Raw genomic sequence first — 20,694 nt, 5'->3', positions numbered from 1 at the left:
CACTTCATGATTGTTAAATCTAAAAATTTAGCTAGTGAGGTGGCTCAAGTTTTCATAGAGGAGATTATGAGATTTCATGGAGTTCCCAAGAAAATTATCTTAGATAGAGATGCCAAATTCACTTAAAATTTTGGAGAGAACAAACTAGACTCTGGAAGACATGCTAAGAATGTATGTGATGCACCAACCTAAGAAGTGGGAAGAGTACCTTCCAATTGCGGAATTTTCATACAACATTGGGTATCAAGATTCATTGAGAATGAGCCCAATTGAAGCACTTTATGGGAGAAGTTGTAACACTCCTATCAGCTGGAGCGATCTAGTGGATAGGGTCCTTAGCGGGTATGATATGTTGAAATACATGGAGCTAGAAATGAAAACCATCATAATAAATTTAAAACTGACGCAGGATAGTCAAAAAAATTATGCGAACTAGCATAGAGCGCATAAAGAGTTCCAAGTACGGGAACATGTATTCCTATGAGTTAGACCCAAGAAGAGCTCCTTGAAATTTTGGTCATGTGCCAAGGTAACACCACTGTTTTGTAGGCCATTTGAAGTGCTTGAAATGATAGGGCTAGTACCCTATAGGTTGGCCTTACCACCATCAGTGAAAGTTCATGATGTTTTCCATGTTTCATTGCTTAAAAGATATGTATATGATGCTAATCATGTAATTGATTGGACTGTGTTACAAGTAGAACCAGAGGGAGAGTTCCAACTGAAACCTCTATGCATCCTAGATCGAAGGAAGCTCACACTCCAAAATCAAGAAATAGAGCAAGTCAAAGTGTAGTTGAGCCACTTTGGGCCCAAGGAAGCCACGTGGGTAATGGATGACCAGATGTGAGAAACATATCTTTCCTTATTTGTTGAGTAAGACAAATGTAAATATAATGTAATTTTTTTACAGAGATGTTTAAATAAAGCTCCAAAATCAACAATGTTTGGTCTAAAGCATGTTTTGTTTCATATGGTTATTGAACATTGAGGACAATATTCTCCCACAAGAGGGGGGAAGCAATATGACATCCCTAGGTTTATATTTCCGAATTGTGTAATTAAATAAAGGATGAGAGAAGGGACACATATTCCAATTGCTTGGGGAGGGAGATTGCTTAAGGAATTACCAAAATTAAATACATCAGCCATGGGTTGACTGAGAATATTAAATGAGTTGAGTGTGCATTAAATTTAATAAAGAGACAAATACATGCCCAAGTGTCCTTAAGCTCCAACAAAAAGCAGGAAGAGGAAGAAAAAATTAAGGGCAGCATGGGTCGTGCTTTCTAAGACGTTGACTACGTGCAACCATGGAAAATGACATATGGGGGGGGGTGGGGGGGGGGGGGTGTGGCGAGAGAGGGGTCAAATGGAAAAGGAACACACAGTATGGAAGAGAGGGGGAGACACTCTCACAGAAACACATAGGAAGGGGAGAACATAATCTCTTAGATTCTCTCTTAGGGCAGAGATAGTGGAAGAAGGGGAATTCATTTTTTTTACTTTCTCATTAATATGCTCAGGCAAGAACATAGAAGACATCATGAGAACAATATAGTAAAATTTCCTCCAAGGGTAAGGTGAGAAAACAATGAGGGAGTAGTGATAAGATTGGGATGAAAGCAAGTGATGGAGAAATAGGAACTAGCCGAAGAACCCTTACTAAGTTTTTCTAGGTAAAAGTGTTATAGAGAGCAGTGGATTTCCTATAAGGTGGAATAACCCACTGGAAGCTTGTGGATTGATGAACCTACTATTTTGGGAAGATTGAGTCACGCACGTGCTTGTGAGGGTTGTTCAACCACCAAGAGTTTCCTTGGGGTGGATGCTTTGGTGTTTCAATCACTAATGAACCACTTTGAGAGGTAATCTCTTACCCATTAGTAGCTTATCCCCTGATGAAACTTTCTCAATGTGGACTCTCTTCCCATGAAAGCGATTTGAGACTTGTTCCACTATGGTATCCTAGAAAGGATGTTAATTATGTCTGAAAGGATAGCGTGAAAACTTATGTAGCTGGTGGGTGAAGGTAGTGTGACCTTGTGGCATCCTATTTCAATTTTTTTGTTGGTTGAAATTCCTCTTAAGAAGAACACCACCTCAAACATTAGAATTTGGCTTTGGGGTGATGACTACAAGTAATTGTGGTTTTAGCTTGTCTATGGTTGGTTGGAGATTTAGAGTCACACTCTTAGTTGAAAAATTGTTGTGTTACATAAGATAAGTGTTTATCTATGTTCCTTTGTTTAAATGTTTTGTTTGTGTGTTTAGCATTGGTTGAACATTTCATTCATGATATGAAATTGGGACTCCATTCATAAATGAGGAAGGTCAATACTCTGTGCAATGATTTTCAAGGAAAGAATTATTTTTTCGTGATTAATTTTTATTGTACTATAACCTTAATAATTGGATGAATGTATGGGTGAAATCTCTTGTTTAAATGATCTTTGTGTTTATCCTAAGATTGGAAACTTAGTCCAGTGGTGTATATGCATCCTTTCAATATGGATAAATATGTGACTACATGTAATGGTTTGCATTTTTCCCATTCAAGCTCAGAATAGATAACGTAGTGTGTGTGTGTGTGTGTGTCTAGGATCACACGTGAATAGTGGCCTATGGCCATGACTGAGTTTCGCTAAATCTTAGGAGGGATAGGTCGGAAGAGCTTATGTATGCCCTGTATGTCATTAACTATGTATAATAAGCCTCAGAAAAGGCCTTGTACACTTAATAAGAGGTCGCTAAGTGTAGGGATAGAACTCTTTTAAGCCCAAAGCATAGGGCATCAGAGGGAATTAGTTTAACCCTCTTTATCACTATGACCAAACATTGTGACCAAATTCTTGCAGCAAGAGAAATATTGGTCGTCGATGGGGAAGAACTCATGGCCATCGGATGACCCTAGAAGCTTGGTACCCAGAAAATCTCAAGGGGATCATCAAAGGAAATTTTCGAGGTAGTATCCCTGGGATGATGTGGCAGTGGGGTTGGAACTCGAGATTGTGATGTACACTTTAGCGGGGAGGATAAAAACCCCAAAAATATCTTATAATGGGAAGACCACGATATTCGAGAGTCAAATGTTAAGTGGGACCACATCCATGTGGAGGGTGTGACACTGGATTATGTGCAGAGAAAATAGTAGAATATCTGGGATACAAGTCCCGAGGTGACTTGGCATGTGGGGGTCTATCCGATGGGAATAAAAGTTATGTGGCATGAATGTAGTCCATTATCACTTGAAAGGGAGTTTCATTTTGAGGTAGAAGTGTAATGCCATATGAGCCTAAAGGATTGTCCCCGAATGTTTTCAGCAGGGAGTGATGTCAAGACTAACCAAGATCTAACTCCCAAGGTGACGTAGCCATGAAGGGCCAACACCCATGTCCATTTAAATAAAAATCATATGTGTGTGTGTGTGTGTGCATTGTGTGTTGGCCTCGTAGGGGTTTTGACGTGTCTAAATGGGTCGACATCTATTTCCATGTGCTAGAGAGAGGGTTGACTAGGATTGCAACATGGGGACCATGCGGCAATCATGCGGGGACCATGTGGAAAAATGGTGAGGTGGCATTAATTAAATGTTTAATCTTTGGATGGTCGTATTTTTCAATCCAGGAGTCAGATTAAGGCATATTTTATATTGTTGGAATCGTCTCGATGAGACAAACACAATGATGTTATTTATTTCCTGTTTTTGAAGAAGTTGCAGGAGGTCAAAAAATTTGGACCCCATTTCCATGATGTGACTATGGTAGTCGAGTTAGCATAGGAAACACATCCTGCTAACCTTATTGGGGTTGGGTTTAGTAGTGGGTATGTTACAAAGGATCACCATCAAATTTTGGGACATTCATCATGGAATTTATATCCAAATGATTTGGATATCCAGGTATATCCTCGACATCCAAAGCAGGGTAAATCTCATGCAAATCCCAAGGAGCCATTTATTGAGTCTCACATATCAAACAAACAAATATTTATCACAGTGAATTCAAAATTCCTTAAAAGATGCTTTCTCCACCCTACACGCTTTGAATTTTAGAGTTCCATGAAGAATAAAGGCTTCGTTCTTCTAATGGAGGTGCAAGAAAAGGATTTTTCTTATTGTTAGGGATGAAACTAAATATTCAAATTATAGGGAGGTAGACTCACTTCATGCTCAGCAAGGGTGCCAACAAATCTTTCACAAAATCAAGTAGGCCTTGGATAGGGGCACCCTATAAGGCAAGCACTAGACTAAGTGATAACAATGGGGTGATGGCTGACTGTCACCATAGCCAAAAACCCTTGGTATTTATGGATTTTCACCAATGGGAGGAGTCCTGGTATTAAATATAGGTCACCTAATAGGTTTTCTAGGTTTGAGGTATGAGGTGACACAATGAGGCTTCCAAGGGAAAGACACAATATAGGCACAACTAAAGGCTCTAGGAGGAGGAAATTATATTTCCTTGAAAATACCTAATTAGGGAAATACAAGCGCAAGGGTTTGATTTCTATCTTGATATTAGGATGCTCAAATGTCAATTTTCTAAGAAATGGTTTCCCATAATGTATTCCCATAAGGATAAGGCACGTGAAACTCTCTAGAAGCCCCCAAGTTGAATCTAAACCAAAGAAGGGTTTTGCCCTAGAGAAAACAACTAGGGAAATGGGAATTATGGGTGAAATTGAAGTGAACTCCCACCAAAAGAAGTTATTTTGTGGAAACCACTACCCTTTTGATGTTTAGACCCTCCAACACCTAAAACTCCTTTTCCCTAGAAATTTGCACCAAGCCATAGCTTGGTCGCTTGGCCTTAAACGGGATGAATTTGGAGATGAGAGAGAAAGAGAAAATTTTGGATAAAATTTAAATTGATCACCAACAATCAATGCCCATTACCTAGTCATAGGATTTATGGAGTTTATGATCTCTTACAGTTGGCTAAAACTTGCAAAGGAGTAAGTATGTTTTAATGCCCTAGCATCAAAACCCTAGCTATTACCTTTGTGAGGGATTGAAAATCATGTGGGAGAGCTAACAATACATAACCAAGGGGATTCCCATTCACATATCATATTATGAGTAATGCAAGCAATAATATGATCGAGCTTCCAATAAAATTATGGCACAAATTTAACATATATCATCAATTTATGCCATACATTACACATGAAAATAGAAATTTGCAATAAACATGGCATGGCACTTAAAAGAAAATATGCATGTACAATCCAATCATAAATCCAAGATAACTTCTCCAAAGATAAGACAATAGCCCCAAGACAATATTTTCTCCATAGGTAACATCTCATTAAAACTATGAAAAGAGGCCATAATTCTCCGGAAGAGAGCTCGAGTTCATAAGTGATGATAATGAAAAGTGATATGTCCTCTCGTCTATTTATATGAGGATGAATAGATCATAATTAGCCTAAAATCCCTTAGGAAAACAAATAAAATAATAATAATGCATTTTGCTACAAGCCAACCCACTAGCTTAGACATAAAACATAATAATTTCCCACACATCTGAGTCGTAAGGGCTAGAAATACTGACATCATCTATGCATTGAGCTCCATGTGGCATGTGTTGAGGCTCAAAAGTACCATGAGTGGTGTAGAATCCCCCTAAATTAATGATAAGAGTCTCGGCCTAAAATCTATGATAAAAACCCTCTTGCGACCCCAAAATCCATTTTGGGGCACTAAAGGTGGTCTCTAGGTCTCCAACAGGTCAAAGTGCTCATCTCTTCTCCAAAGTTGAGTGCTTTCAAGGTGCTACTAGCCCTTCCATGTCTTAGAACGTGAGATAATCCTCCTTTGGGCTCTTGATCAACTACCATATCTCTAAGAGTGCTAAGGTCAGCCATGGGCATGCTAGGGCGAGTTGTATCATCCTAAAGAATCATCAAATAATATGAAAATTGGTATAATGGCATGGGTGTAGGAGCTATCCAAGGATCCAAATGATGTGTTTCTATTACTTAGAGACCTAGGCTCTCAAAACTTCACCTGTAGTTGCAAATATGCTCCTCAAATAGCTTGGGTACTCATGGGAAAGGTGCCTAAGACTTGGCTATTTAACCACCTATCAATTACAACAAAGTCTAGTGAAAACAACTAGACCTTAGGTACAATAATCATTTTTGCATCTAAGTGAACCAAACTTGAAAGTAATGAGTTATTTAGCACTTCAAATGAGACTTCCTTTCAAAAATTAAAGCCTTCAACTTGTAATGGTGTTTCATCCCTAGGTGGAAGTGGATAAAGGAAAACCCTATTAGGTGTTTCCAATCCATAAGGGGAAGTAACATTTCCTTGGTCCACCCTTGAATTAATAGGTGTCAATGAACAATAATGATGGAATGGAGGGCAGAAGACTTCATGGTAAAGTTCCATGGTCAAAGGGACCAGCATAATGGGGATCCTAATACTAAGTGTACAAATGTGAGTGTAATTGTGAATGCATGAGTTACCAACTCAACCTTTATATTTCAACCTCTCTTTTGTGCCTTCTACTTTTTGTTGATTTTTCTTTGTATTACTACTCATAGCTCAAATGGTTAGAGATTAGGAGTTGTATTACCCCTTAATGATGAGGTAGCTCATTTCCCATCGGGCTTGGGACTTGTAAGGGTTCCTTTATGATGTAAATGAGAAAACATGTGCTCAAGGACTAGGCGATGGCCATAATGAGTAAGGTAAAGCTCATGCTAGACTTTTTCCCATGTGATGATGGGTATGTCCCCATCATGTTTTTCATTTTGATATTTTTTCTTTTATTTTACTTGTGGCCATTATATGCTTTTTCCTTTTCGTTTAGTTGCATCAACCTCCCAAGGAAAATTTCTAGGCCCTTTCATGGTATGAGGATGTATGGTGCCAAATCCCACAGAACCAATGGTCGATTGAACCCGAAGAATGGAGGTGGAATAAGGGATTATAATTTATGATGGAAAGTGGTAAGCATGGAACATGGATAGATGGGACTACACTATCTCAATCATGGCCTCCCAAGTAGTGCCCCTCCTATATCCATTGGGCAATTAGGGGAGGTCCCACTAGACTATGATTGAAGATTGACCCCCCATTTAAGGCAAGGGAACAAGATCACGTTCAAAACCCTTCTTTTCCAAGCCACCCCATAATCCATGCTAAAAGCCCAAATACAAAAAGTCATAAGCACCTAATTACAAAATGAATAAAGTACCTTTTGATCGGGATCCCACCTTCATCCATGTTCTCTTGCCAGATGAGTGAGAAACATATGACTAATGCAGGTGGCTGAGATATAATGTCCAAATTCATTAGCTAGTGGTGGTTGTCATGGGCTACTGGTAGGCCGACTAAATGAGAAGAATGGGAGAAATTTTTTCTCCTATAGGGTGTTAGAGTCCTATATTCGATAGGATGACTTGATTGTAGCTAAAAAAATTTCATGTGATGATATTGTAAATAATATTACATTTTGCAAATTATTTCCAAGCAAAAAAATAGAAAAAGCAAAGAAGAAGACCTACAAGTCTAAATGTGCCTTAGGATTTCTAAATTATGATTAGAATAAATTTATTTTATTTTTAGATTAATCATGTGCTTAACCATGATGAGCAGATGTAATAAAGCGCATGGCATTTAATTTAAGGTTACTTTAATTTGTAAATAAAGCGAATACGACATATGGTATTTGTAGTTTGTAAAGTGCATTTATTTTCAACAATTATGATTTCCCCCGCCTGGATCAACAGCGAGGGAATGGATTCGCCTCACCCCCCCCCCCCCCCCAGTCACAAATTTGCTATGTCAAGGGGGGGGAGGGGTCCGAACCCTCTGCTATGTGTCACACCCTCATGTTTTCGCAATCCCCCCCCCCCCCACCCTCACCTTTCTCTCATCAGCCCCCGAAAAGTCTTCATTCATTGACCTTCTCACCATTTCCACCTCAATTCACCACTTGCCACGTAGACTTTATGTCCTCACCTCTCACCAATGCTTATATGCCATGACATATCCTTGACCTTGCCATACTTGCCACCTCACCCGACCTTCCCCCCACGTACTCTCTACCACCTCACCGGTGAACCCCACCATCACTCCCGCCAGGTGAAACTCTCGTCCCCACCTTTCTTCTACGTCAACCCCTGCCTCCATGTTATATATCCATTTTATGTCACTCCTTCCAAATCAATAATGAATGTTGGAAATTAAAGTCATCACCGAGTTGGAAAATGGTCAGTTAAAACTATGTTTTTTCCCTATACAGAAGAGTAATTTCAGACATGGTTTATAAACAAATGAGAACTAATTTCTCAAAGAATAAAGAGGTTTTTGTCTAGAATAGACCCATGTAAAAAATTCTCTCTTAGTTTTCTAACATCTATTACGGTTTGGGAGATTCGAGTGAAGCTTTGCAGGCATATTTTCCCGAATTTTCCTGTTTTTAGTCAGTCTTTTCAAATACGGTTTTCGACTAGGTGAAAATTAATTTTCAAAACCCGAAAGAGGATTTTGTTTATAACGTCCTCATGTACAAAAACCTCTCTCATTTTTCTAACAACTATTATGGTTTTTGATATAAAAATGGATCACTGGACCCTATTTTTCATAATTTTGGAAGGAAAAAGTTGATGGACAGTTAGTGACTTGGATGCCACCTCATCAAATAAGAGTTGCAATCAAATTCAAATTTCTCTTCTTTATCACCAACAATCGTTAAGGAGGTTGGAATAGTTTGGAATTAATTACTACCATTGATTGTAAAAATTTCACATTGAACTCAAGGAGCCATTAAATTCATTAATGCAAGAAAGTTGTTCACAAGATTCCTGAGCCATATCTATTAGTGGAGTACTTCTCATTGTAATTCATTTTTTCTCTTTGTTTTTCCATATGTATTCAAATATGTTTTGTCTTTAAGAAGATTAGATTCAGAATTTGTTTCAAAACACTTTGTTATGTCTTAAAGTAAAATCAATGTTTTCTACTAAACTTTAAATTTAGAATTCAGGTAGCAATCCTCTATATCTAAAGGGAATCATAAATTGTTCTTCCTTCCCCCATTTCACAGACTTTAAAGATCCAATAATATGCCTACCTTTCCCTATTTCAACTAAGCTTGTTATTTCTGGATCTGAGACCTCTGAGCCCTTTAACTCCATTTGCCCAATTTCCTTCCTCTTCTTTTCCAACCAAAGCCTTTAAACAACTGAAATTGTGCATGATAACTAGCCTAATATCATTAAAAAAAAAAAAAAAAAACAAAAAAAAAACAAAAAAAAACAAAAAAAAAAAACAAAAAAAAAAAAAAAAAAACAAAAAACAAAACAAAAAACGAAAAAACGAAAAACAAAAAACAAAAAACAAAAAAAAAAAAAACAAAAACAAAAAAAAAACAAAGTTAAATCATAAACAGAGATTCCTCTCTGAAATTGGCAGGGCTAGATCCCATCTTCCAAGCAGTTTTGTGGTTACCTTTGTAATTATTTCACAGCCTTATTAAATTACATAGTGATAACATAGTGGCGACCATACTGGGGAACGAACATTTCATGTTCCTCAGGAAAGAGTATCAAGTTCCATATCTAATTACTAATGGTGGACAGTGATCAGCCACAAGAAGTCTGAACGTTTTCACCTGGCGACTCCATGTTTCATGTATCCAGAGCTTCAAAGCTTTCAGGGTGACTTTACTGTTAAAAGATTTAAAAGAACTCATGGTGACTCCACTGCATATTTAATAGATTTCTTGTTAAGTAACATGACAAGATATGTAGAAAACCCTATATCTGGTGAAGCTTTAAAATAATTCAAGGATTCGTTAGCAGATTCAGGGACCGTGTTTCATTGTTTGGAAATGAGCAAATTTTCACCTAAAGGTGAAATTCGTTTTCTTGAGTTAATTTATGAAATATTTGAGAAGGGTATTGAACTGTTGGATTTTTAGATTCAGTCATATAGTTTCCAAGATCCTAAACAGTTCTTAGAAAATCTTCCTTCTCCAAAACAAGAGGAGATTGTATTACCTTTTGGTTTGTAGATTGATGAGAGTTTTGTTTTCAAGCACAAGACTAAAACTACAAGTTGGAATCAAGGTTTAACCTTGAGGATACAACTGGAAAAATCATCCATGTTCAACTAGTCATTAAAGGCCTGAAAGGTAAACTAAATAATCTTTCCTTTATTGATCATGTGGCAAACTACATGGAGGTTCTTTTCAGCTTAAGTGTTCAACCATTTTTTCACTATAAGGACTTGATCCACCAGTAGTTGCCATTAAACATTACATCTTTTATCTTATTGACCAATAGTCAATCCGTCCTTTTGATTTTGCTAACTAGCAATCAATAAGTCCACTTATTTCAGTAGCTACTTGACTGGGTTCAATGGAATTTTTGTAATATTTGATTTAACATGATTTTCAACATTATAGAATAAGTAGTTATGTGAAAATAAGCTCAGTACTCTAAGAATATTTTTCAAGCATTTTTGTCAGTTTCAGTTTCAGATAGTAGTACAACTTCCAGTTCAGTGTGTATTTTAGATTTCAATTTGAGAGATTTTTAGTCGCATAAATTTTATGGTAGAACATGTTGCAGATTTGGGATCAACCCAATGGATCGAGATACTAGCCTACGCTGTTCTTGACACCTCACTAAGAGGATGTCATCCCCATTGGAGCCATTGTTATATCCTTATATTCTATAAGATGATTTGATTGTAGCTGTAATTTTTGCATATGATGATATTGTAAATAATATTGCATTCTGTAAATTATTTCTAAGAAAAGAATATAAAAAGCAAAGAAGAAGGCATGCAAGCCTAAATGCACCTTAGGATTTCTTAATTATGATTAGAATAATTTAATTTAATTTTTAGATCAATCATGTGATTAACCATGATGAGAAGATGTAATAAAGCTCATGGCGTTTAATTTAAGGTTACTTTAATTTGTAGTATTTGTCATTTGTAAAGCGCATTTCTTTTGAATAGTTGTGATTTCCCTCACCCGGATCAATGGTGGGGGAATGGTTCCCCCCCCGGTCCGAACCCGTGGGGGTCTGAACCCTTTGCTACATGTCACCCCATCGTGTTTCCGCACTGCCCCCGTCACTTCTCTCTCATCGTGCCCCCCCCCGAAAATTCCTTCGTTGTTGACCTTCTTGCCATTTCCACCTCCATTCAACGCCTATCAGATAGACCTTATGTCCCCACTTCTCACCAATTCTTATATGCCATGACATATCCCTGACCTCGCCATACTTGCCACCTCAGCAGAACTCCCCCCCACGTATTCTCTACGACCTCACCTGTGGACCCCGCCATCACTCCCGCCAGGTGAAACTCTCATCCCCACCTTGCTTCTATGTCATCCCCGCCAACACGTTATATATCCATTTCATGCCACTCCCGCCAAATCGATAATGAATGTTGGAAATTAAAGTCAACACCGAGTTGGAAAATGATCACTATGTTTTTTCCCTATACATCACAGTAATTGCAAACATGGTTTACAAACAAATGAGAATGAATTTATCAAAACCTAAAGATAAGTTTGTCCAAAACTGACCCATGTACAAAAACCTCTCTTAGTCTTCTAACAGCTATTATGGTTTGGGAGATTTGGATGAATCTTTTCAGACATATTTTCCTGAATTTTCCTGTTTTTAGCGAGTGTTTTCAAATATGGTTTCTGAAAAGGTGGAAATGAATTTTCAAAAACTGAAAGAGGTTTTTGCTTCTAACATCCTCATGTAAAAAAATATATCTATGTTTTCTAACAACTTTTATGGTTTGGGATATAAAAGGGGATCACTAGACCCTATTTTCAAAAATTTCAGGAGGAAAATGCTCATGGACAATTAGTGACTTGGATGCCACCTCATCAAATACGAGTTGCAATCAAATTCGAATTTCTCTTCTTTATCACCAGAAATACTTAAGGATAGTTCCAGAACTCTTCAAATATTTTTAGTTTCCTTTATTTGTATTCCATTTTTACAATCAGTTTAAGATATTTTTAAATGGATCTGGATATTTTAGATCAAGATATTTTGCAATAAATTTTTATAAATACTTCATCATTTGAAGTAAGAGAGGTTGGAATAGTTTGGGATTAATTACTACCATTGATTATAAAAACTGTAGACTGAGCACAAGGAGCCATTTGCATTAATACAAGAAAGCTATCCATAGGATTCCTGCGTCATAATATCTATTAGTGAAGTACTTCTCACTGTAATTCAATTTTTCTCTCTTTTGTTTCATATGTATTTGGATATGTTTTGTCTTTAAGAAGATTAGGTTCAAAATTTGTTTCAAAACAATTTGTTTTGGCTTAAAGAAAAATGAATGTTTTCTACTGAACTTTAAATATAGAATTCAGGTAAGAATGCTCTATATCTAAATTGAATCATAATATGTTCTTCCTTCCTCCATTGCATATACTTTAAAGATCCAATAATATGCCTACCTTGCCCTAATTCAACTAATCTTGATAGTTCTGCATCTGAGACCTCTCATCCATTTGAGCCCGTTTTCCCAATTGTCTTCCTCTTCTTTTTCAACCAAACCTTTTAAACAACCCAAACTATGCATGATAACTAGCCTAATATCATCAACAAAAAAAAGTTAAATCGTACAAAGAGATCCCTCTCTGAAGATGGCTAGGTTCCTCTCTGAAGCAGTTTTGTGGTTACCTTTGTAATTATTTCACAGCCTTATTAAATTACAGAGTGATAACATAGGGCTACCATTTTGGTGGGTAATAGGCAACATAGTGGAAAAATGGGAAAATGGTGAAATTTGCATACACATTTAAAAAAAAAAATTAGTTAAAAAAAGTAAGATGAAGAAATAAACATTTGAACAAAATTTAAGTTGACACGTGATACACATAGGGCTACCCATTTTGGTGGCTAATAGGAAACATAGTGGAAAAATGGGAAAATGGTGAAATTTGCATATGCATTTAAAAAAAAATAGTTAAAAAAAGTAAGATGAAGAAATAAACATTTGAACAAAATTTAAGTTGACACATGATACTTGGGAAGGGGATGACACGGTTGTCTGAGGTGAGCATGGTTCCTCGCCAGATTTCATCGCAATATGTAAAAGAATTAAATGAACACTACAATTATATCTAAACGCAAAGACTATATAATATGGATTGAAAAAATATGGAAGCTTTTGCAACATTAATTGCATAAAGTAGCATTTATGCATTTATTAGGGTGGGGAGAGTGCTATTAGGGCATAAAAATTGCAAACAACATATAATTAGATATGTAAAAAAATGCATGATAAAATTTGTATATATATCATGGCAGATGGGAAGGCTTCCTTTGAAACAATTGAACTGCTTTGTGTGGAGGAAGGGGGCTTAAAAACAACAATTTATTGCCATTTATGTTGGAATTTGGCAAAACTCCACATCAAAATTATATTACCAATAATAGAGGTAGTTGTGGAGGTGGTGGTGAGGGACGCAATGGTCCTAGCAGAGGAAAGAGGCAATTTTGGCTATGGTGGGTGTTTCGGTCCTAGTTGCACCAACCAAGATAGAGATTATTAGTGGTGGAGCGACAACAAAAGACATGGACTAGGTTAATAGGATATGTATGTTCCAAGTGGCATTGTATTGTGGAAAAGTTGTAATAAGACCTTCAAATTATTATCTAATCAAATGTTTGAAAAATATTATTTCTGACTATATATATGTATATATGATTATGCATATAATTCATAACTACTTTTATCCTATAATAGAAGTACAATGATTTTTTTATCCTATAATAGAACTTTATTATCTAACTCTATAAATTCCCAAGTTTAATATCCATATCACACAAATTGGAGCAAGATGTCTTCTATAATGGATGTGCATACCCAACAACAGAGTAGTGTCATTGAGAAGCTCATATCTAGTGGAACAAACAACCTGAAGGTGTAGGACGAATCTCTTACTCTGAGAGCATCCATGTGATAGAACTAAAACATAGACTTAAAAGACCTGGATGGCCCTAACAGAGCAACAATAGTCCATCAAATCCGACTTGCATGCGAAGAGGATGGTTTCTTCCAGGTGCACACCTCAGTTTCTACCCAACAATTCTACCTCCCCTCAAATACTTAGACTTTTGGTTGAATTTCTGTCACACTTGTAGACTATTGAGTCTATACATCTCTGTTGGTATGCTGGTATTAATATAGTGACTAGGTCAAGTTTCATATCTGATTGACTATTTTTTTTATTTTATTTTTTGGCTATAGTGAACCATGGCATGCCAAACGAATATGTAGCCAAAGAGTTCTTCGAAATGCCCATCAAAGGCTGAGCATGCCTCTACTCAGAGGACATAAAGAAGCCAGTTCAGCTTTCTGCCAGCTTCAATCTTAAAAAAGACAAGGTTCTCTCACACACCCTTGTCATCCCCTAGAAGAAGTCATTGGCTCTTGGCTTGAAAAACCAGCAACCTATAGGTAATCAGCAAACCTTTATCTATTATAAAATAGCTAAGAGAAAAAACTAGAAAAGATTCATCTTAACCCACCATGGAAATGTTTAGTTGTTTTGACTTCAGCTTTTGTTACATAGAAATTGTGGGCAAGTATGCTGGTGAGCTGAGAGCACTGATATTAAGGTTGTTGGCTGCAATTTCAGAAGCTCTAGGGCTAGATTCCAATTACTTAAATAAAATTCTTGGAAAACATGGTATTAAGGTTGTTGGCTTCAATTTCAAAAGCTCTAGGGCTAGATTCCAATTACTTAAATAAAATTCTTGGAAAACATAGCCAAGTGATGAATATAAATTACTATCCTTCATGCCCAAACCCAGATCTTACTATTAGTGCAACAAACCATTCAGATGCAAGTCCCATCACTGTGTTAATGCAAAGCAATGTCAGTGGCCTGCAATTATTCAAAAATGGAAAGTGGATTTATGTCGAACCCATAGCTAACACGTTTGTGGTTAATTTGGGAGATCAACTGCAGGTTAGAAAGAATGAGAAGATCTATATAGTTAGTTTTTCTCTCTGTGCAAGAATTTGATAGTATTCATTAAATTTGTGTTGTGTGTGATTTGAATGTGTTCAGTTTGTGAGCAATGGGAGATTTATGAGCGTGGAGAATCGAGCAATAACGAATACTCAAAGTGCATGTATATCAATTCCTGCTTTCTATACTCTTGGAGATGATGCTTTTATTGCTCCTGCAACGAACATGGTGGATGAACATCAGTTGGTTGTGTATAGAGGATACAAGTTTGAAGAGTTTTTAAGAGCTTTCTGGAACCAGGGATTAAAGGGAAAGAGTGTACTGGATCATTTCAAGATCTATTGAACAATGATTTATGTTGTTTGATGGAGGCATCAAGAATTTGAATAGTCATTTTCCTTTACCTGTGCCTTTGGCATATGCTTTGTAATTTCAAATTCAATGAACCAAGTAATCTATGTAATGTATGCATTGAATTAAAAAGCATAATTTATTTCAAATTACATGTTTCCATATATGTGTAAGTATGGCTAAGATTTATTATTAGTAATTTTCTTTTTCATCTGAAAATTGACGATCTTGTAAGTATATAATATATATAGTTTTGATTAAGATTTAATTACAAAACATGTAGGAACAAAATCTCTCACCTAATTTTTATAAACCATATCTATCTGACCATATTTTTAGCAATATTTACATATTAAAAAAAATAAAATTATTACATAAATATAAAATATTGTTTTACAAGTATGTAGGATTAGAAACACCTGATTGTTAAGTGTGAAGCCAAATTCATGTAGGATTCTAGATCCTTCTACACCGCCATTAGTTTCTAGATCTCCAGGATTCTAGATCCTTCTACACCTCCATTAGTTTCTAGATCTCCATCTGAATCACATACAAGATTCTAGATCCTTCTTCTGCCTCTATAAATTTGTAATTTCTCTAGTCAGGGATTGCAAGCATGGCCCAAGCCTGTTATGTAATGCTAAGTGATTTCTGTTCTCTAGTGATTGTTTTATCTATTCCGTTGTTTCTAACTGAGTAATCTTATGTTTCTCCATTTGTCTGTATCTGTGAATTATTTTATGTTATTGCCATCTAAGTCTCTGAGTATAAATCTGTTGTGTGTTATGTATGGTATCGAAGTTAGGGTAGAATATCCATTATGTAAGCTGCTTAGTGCTATAGAATTTTTCTACAAATTAGCTAGCTCTGATACCATGTAGAATTTACCACTGCAGATCACCTAGTAATGCAATGTACTAAAACAAAACACTTGATCTACTTCTACAAACAATTTAGCAGAAGCTTAATCAAACATGACCAACATCAAGCATGAACAGATATAATTGAGAATGAGAAGCAATCAACCATAACACAAAAGATATATCACTGGGGAAAGCACCAGCCTAAAACCCCAACTCTGTATTATCATACAAGTGGAAATCTTGTTCAAGTTACAAAATGAATTAGCTCTCAAGCTATCCTGATCTCTCTGCACTCAAACAATATTGCTCACAGACTCAATAGACATAGAATATATCTTCCTCAAGCCCTCCAAGCCTCCTATTTCCTTCCGCAGTTTTGAATGGGGTCCAATGATATCACATGTGTGAATTGGCCTCATCACACTCACTGTAACGTCAGGTCCAATTACGCAATCCATAAGGAATAATATTCCTCTTGCATGAAAAGAATATTCACCAAGGAATATCCTAGCAACTGATAGTACATTGTCCCTCCATCTGATCTCAACTGGTCTCTCACTAAAATTACATGCATGAGTTATCCATGAGTGAATCTTCAGTTATTTGAATTACCGTAGTCACATGCATGCAAGCATTAACTAACTGAACTCTCATTAATTTAACAAACTGTTAAATTAATCTAACTGGACTTGACTAAGTTAAACTAAGTCAACTAATTACAACTCAATATTACAACTCATCTTATCTCTTTAACTGAAGGTTAAATTCCTCAATCAAAGGAGAAATTGTTGCATGTCCTCACATAGACTTCAAGTTTGAATTTCTTTAACTAATTAAATCAAGATGAATTAATTAATTAATATCCAAACTGTTGTTGATATCAAATTCAAATTTTACTTCCTATGTTTAGTCCAGGGACTGACTAAAATAGGAAGGGATCCCGAAATGCTATTTTTAGAAAAGTTATTTTTAGCTCTTTCACTTTTCACCCATTGTTGCTAAGACCTCTAATGGTTGAACTGCTATTTATAGCCTCGCCATTTATAGCAGTGATAATTTTAGCATTTTATATTTTTAGCATTTCTTGTTGCACACTTTTCAACAAGTGCCATCGCCTTACTCTGGCAGCGTTCGTTAAAACGTCGACTATTACCTCTGGAGCTGTTGAAGGATTTGTCTAGGAAATAGCTGAGGAACGCTAGAACTAAAAGATAGTTGCTGCAAGAAAACAAGGTCATGGACCTATGTTGAAAAGTGTTGCTAGAGTTTGAAACGTGGAGATCCGTGGAGATTGGAGTTGAGATGTGGTGTTCATAAGTTTTTTTTTACATCAAGCTTGCACGCATACATCATGTTTTTTCTCAAACCAACATATGTATGTGTGAAATGTGAAAAGGTTAAAACATTATATATGTTTTTTATATTTATTATGAAACATATATAATTATATGTTGGAATTTTGAAAAGTATATTTTAAAAGGAGCAAGAAGTTTGAAAAGTATATTTTAAAAAGAGGAAGGTCATTATTACTAAATTTTAAAGAGTAATAATTAAAGTTTTATTTTAAAGTGGAGTTTTTGTCTTTTGGGGTGTGAATTTGATTGAAAATGGAGACAGCAGTCAGAGATATGGAGAAGTTGAGAGGGGCTAATTTTTCCCTATGGAAATCAAAGATGGAGGATATACTTATTTTAAAGGATCAGTATTTGCCGATTGAGGGCACAACAAAGAAACCCTCATTGATGAAAAATGAGGAGTGGAATAAGCTAGATAGAAAGGCGATTGCAACAATCCGCCAATATTTAGCAAAGAATGTTTATTTCAATGTATCCGGAGAAAAGATGACAAAAGGATTATGGAAGAAGCTCCATGATCTATATGAGAAGAACACGACATCAAACAAAGTGTTCTTGATGAGGAAGATTTATAATCTCAAAATGAAGGAGGGTGCTTCAATTGCTGAGCACTTGAATGCATTTAATATTATTACTAATCAACTTGCCTCTGTTAAAATCATTTTAGATAATGAAATTAGAGCCATTTTGCTAATGTGTTCTATGTCAGATAGTTGGGAAAATTTAATTGTAGCTATGAGCACTTTAGCAACTACAGGGACCCTAAAGTTTGATGATGTCAGCAGCAATTTAATGAATGAGGAGTTGCGGCGCAAGTCAATTGCGGAAAACTAGGGAGGAGAGGCTCTAGCTCTAGCTGATCATGGTAGGAGAATGGATTGAGGCTAGCAAGGGCGATCAAGATCGAGAGGCTATTCAAAATCAAGGAGAGGCAGGATCATCTGCTTTCATTGTGGCAAACCTAGGCACATGAAGAAAGAATGTTGATTCTAGAAGAAAGGACAAAAGGATCAGAGACCGTCCAGTACAAATCACAAGTCATCCCGCACAAATGAAGGTGAGACTACTGTTGTAGCCATATATGGTGATATGTTGTTTACTGTTTCTGTAGAGGATGCATGTGTATATACATCTAGCAGTAGATTTGATTGGATCCTTGACTATGGGGCATCTCACCATGTACCCCATGCAAAGATAGTTTTGTTTCATATAATCATGGTGATTATGGTAAAGTGCATCTGGGGAATAATCATTTTTACAGTATTGTTGGAGTGGGAGATGTCCAGATCAAGATGAAAGATGGACAAGATATATTGTTGAAACAGGTCAGGCATGTACCAGAAATGAGCATGAGTTTAATCTCAATGGGACGACTAAATGATGAAGGCTATTCCACAAGCTTTAGAAAAGGAGGCTGGAAAATTAGCAAAGAAGCATTGGTCATAGCTAAAGGACCCAAGACAAGAACATTATACACATTGAAGGCACTGATAGGAAAATTAGATTTGGCTGCTGTCACAAAATAAGGAAATTCAACAGATCTATGGCATAAGCGCTTGGGTCACATGAGTGAGAAGGGCTTTAAAATCCTTGTTGGTAAAATTTATTGCCAGGTTTGAAATCCTACAATCTTGATCTTTGTGAGCATTGTATATATGGTAGACAAAGAAGGATTTCATTCCTTAGACGTGGCCATGACAAAAATAAAAATGTGTTAGAATTAGTACACTCAGATGTGTTTGGGCCTGTTAACATCAACTCATTAGGAGGAACATCATGTTTTGTAAAATTTATAGATGATGCATCCAGGAAGGTTTGGGCATATCCTATGAAAAGTAAAAGTGAAGTGTTTGGAATATTTCAAAAATTCCATGTTGTTTTTGAAAGAGAGACTAACAAATTGCTGAAGTGTTTAAGAACAGATAATGGTGGAGAATATTGCTCAAATGCATTTAAGGAATATTATAACAGGTTTGGCATTAAGCATGAGAAGACTATGCCTAGTACTCCTCAATAGAATGGTGTCACAAAAAGGATGAATCGCACCATTATGGAAAAAGTGTGAAGTATGTTGTCCAATTCCGGTTTGGAGAAGAATTTTTGGGCTGAAGAAGTCAAGACCACTTGCTACCTCATAAATAGATCTACAACTACAACATTGGATGGCGGTATCCCTAAAGAAGTTTGGACTTGTAAGAATTTTAATTATTCTCACTTGAAAATCTTTGGATGTGAAGCATTTCTACATATTCCCAAAGAAAATAGAATTAATCTAGATGATAAATCTATGAAATGCATTTTTTTGGGATACGCAGATGAAGATTTTGGTTATCGTCTATGCAATCTAGTCAAACATAAAATTATTAGAAGCAGGGATGTTATATTTAGTGAGTCAGAAATGTTCAAAAGGGTTGTAGGTGAGTTGGAGGTCAAGAAGTTTATTGACAGGTTTGAAGAGCAGCAGGAAAACATTCCACCAATGCAAGAAAATGAACAGCAAATTCAGGAGCATCAAGAACAAGAAGTGGAAAATGATGAACAACAAGAAGAAGGAATCTTGCAGGAACCCTTGCAGGAGATTCAACCTGATAATGCACCACCACAGTTGGTTCGCAGATCTTCTAGGCCTCATAAGCCTTCACAGAGGTATCCTCCTTCAAACTATATTTTGTTGACTAATGAAGTTGAGCCTAATTTTTTTTCGAGAAGCTTGTAAATTTGAGCACAATGAAGAATGGAAGAAAGCAATGGAAGAAGAAATGAACTCTTTGCTGGAACATAAAACTTGGGAGTTGGTACACCTCCCAAAAGGAAGAAAGCCTCTACAAAAAAATGGGTTTATAGGGTTAAGCATGAAGGTGACGAAAAGAAGGAGAGGTATAAAGCAAGGTTGGTGGTGAAAGGTTTTTCCCAAAAGGAAGGTATTGACTTCACTGAAATTTTCTCACCTTTTGTTAAAATGTCATCCATTAGAGTCATTATTGGTCTAGTTGCTACTTTAGACCTAGAATGTGAACAATTAGATGTAAAAATTGCATTCCTTGACGGGGAATTGGAGGAAGAAATTTACATGGAGTAGCTAGAAGGCTTCATAGAAAAAGGAAAAGAAGACCTTTTTTGCACGTTGAAGAAGAG

The 20,694-nt window shown here is 36.4% G+C and overlaps 1 pseudogene; it reads left to right on the top strand.

Annotated features, from left to right (window-relative positions):
* The first annotated feature begins 14,882 nt into the window (after window positions 1-14,882).
* Window positions 14,883-15,335, top strand: LOC149150217 (protein DMR6-LIKE OXYGENASE 1 pseudogene; annotated as a pseudogene).
* The last annotated feature ends 5,359 nt before the right edge of the window (window positions 15,336-20,694 follow it).

The sequence above is a fragment of the Pinus tabuliformis genome, chromosome 9 (assembly GCF_031772625.1).
Source record: "Pinus tabuliformis cultivar Carrire ecotype Pingquan chromosome 9, CPIR1, whole genome shotgun sequence".
Lineage (NCBI taxonomy): Eukaryota > Viridiplantae > Streptophyta > Pinopsida > Pinales > Pinaceae > Pinus > Pinus tabuliformis.
The sequence above is the reverse complement of the archived record's forward strand: the minus strand, read 5'-3'. Positions and strand labels throughout refer to the sequence as shown.